This window comes from Mus caroli, chromosome 7 (assembly GCF_900094665.2).
Source record: "Mus caroli chromosome 7, CAROLI_EIJ_v1.1, whole genome shotgun sequence".
Lineage (NCBI taxonomy): Eukaryota > Metazoa > Chordata > Mammalia > Rodentia > Muridae > Mus > Mus caroli.
Genome location: NC_034576.1, coordinates 124,208,596 through 124,210,832, shown reverse-complemented (window position 1 = coordinate 124,210,832; position 2,237 = coordinate 124,208,596).

Sequence of the window (2,237 nt, the reverse complement as noted above, 5' to 3'; positions counted from 1 at the left end):
ACTCACTTTGTAGACCAGGCTGGCCTCGAACTCAGAAATCCGCCTGCCTCTGCCTCCCGAGTGGCTGGGATTAAAGGCGTGTGCCACCACGCCCGGCTGTTATTTTTAATTAGATATTTTCTTCATTTACATTTCAAATGCTATCCCAAAAGTCCCCCATACCCCCCCCCACTCCCACTTCTTGGCCCTGGTGTTCCCCTGTACTGGGGCATATAAAGTTTGCTATACCAAGGGGCCTCTCTTCCCAATGATGGCTGACTAGGCCATCATCTGATACATATGCAGCTAGAGACACAAGCTCTGGGGGTACTGATTAGTTCATATTGTTGATCCACCTATAGGGTTGCAGACCCCTTTAGCTCCTTGGATGCTTTCTCTAGCTCCTCCATTGGGGTCCCTGTTCTGAGATAGTCTTATTCTGGCCCAAACTCATTTAACTCGAGCCTCAGATTCACAGTGATCGTCCTGCCTCAGCCTCCCAAGATTCAGATTATAGATTTCAACTAACCTGCTTGACTTTGACAGATTTTGTTTGAGAGCATCTTAGTGAAACCTACCTAAGCATGTAAGAGTTAAAGCCATTCTGCGTGACAACAGGACCCTGTTTCAAAATTTTTTTCCATCAGTGTACCTAAAGTAGGCTTCCCCTTGCCACCCACCTCAGTCCATGGTTTCATGCTTAAAAAACATCTGCTTCACTTGTTTCTCCCTCCCTGCCTGATGAATCAGAGGCTGCTGGACTAGTTCCTCCCTAAAGACCTCTTTGCAGAAAACCAGGACTGAACTTTGGGGGGAGGGCAGCTCTCCTGAGGGTCAGCATGGCTTTAAGCACTGCTACTTAGTCATACACCTAGTGTCAGTTCTGGTTCATCTCCTATTTGAGATCTGTTATGTAGCCAAGACGAAGCCTTGAGCCATAATCCCACCTCAGTCCTCTGAGTGCTGGGGCAGTGGGTAGATGCCTCCATGTTGCTACCCTTGTATTCTCAGCAGTTTGATAGCTCACACCTTGAGATTCAATTTGAGAGTCATGCCATAATTGCTCTTTCCTGTAGTTTGGAGAAGGGAAAGGAAGCAAGAGCTTTCAGAAGGTGATGTTACAGAAGGTGGTATCATCAAGGTGAGGGACCGAGGCGAGTGGTCCTCCCCCAGCAGGGAAGCTTCAGAGGGATGTGGTGGGACAAAGGCAGGAACCAACTCTGCATTGGGGCCTACTCTCAACGCCCATTTCTTTCTCAAGTGCCCAGTCTCTCTGTCTCCCAGGAGTTATTTTAGATATGTTAGCCACACATACTCCTTTGAGGCCATTTATTGTTAGTTTTGGGGGTTCTCCCCTATAGTGTTGGGGTTGGGTTTCAGGGTTTTGTACATGTTAGACAAGTACTGTACTACTGTGCTACACCCTCAGCTACCATCCTCCTCTTTTTTAATATTTATTATAAATAAGTATGCTGTAGCTGTCTTCAGATGCACCAGAAAAGGGCGTCTGATCTCATTATGGGTGGTTGTGAGCCACCATGTGGTTGCTGCTGGATTTGAACTCAGGACCTTCGGAAGAGCAGTCAGTGCTCTTACCCACTGAGCCATCTCAACCAGCCCGAAGAAAGACACATTTCTTTTTGTTTGTTTTGCTTTGTTTTTCAAGACAGGGTTTCTTTCTCTGTGTAGCCCTGGCTATCCTGGAACTCACTGTGTAGACCAGGCTGGCCTAGAACTCAGAAATCTGCCTGCCTCTGCCTCCCAAGTGCTGAGATTAAAGGCATGTGCTACCACTGCCCAGCTACCATCCTCCTTTAAAATTAGATTACAATATAATCCTTTCCCCTTTCTTCAAACCTTCCCATATACCCCTCCCTACTCCTTCAAAATCATGGCCACTTCTTGGTTGTTATATGTATATCTCTATACACATACATTCCTAAGTATAACCTGTTCAGTCCATACAGTATGACTTGTATGCACTCTTTTAGGGCTGGCAGTCTGGCACTGAACAGTCACTTGGAATGCTCTTTTCTGGAGAAGACACCTGCTGCTCCCAGCTTTCCTCAAGTGCCTACAGTTCTGCATGTAGGGTTAAGGCCTTAGGAGTTTTTTCTCTTCACTTTGCCCTGTCCTTTGGTGTCCTCTTTGTTCAGCTCATATTTGGGCAGCCATCTTAGTGAGACTCTTGGTAAACATTTAAGAAAAGATCATGTAAAACAGCCATCACAGAGCACTAAGGAGTCTGTTTTTACAGA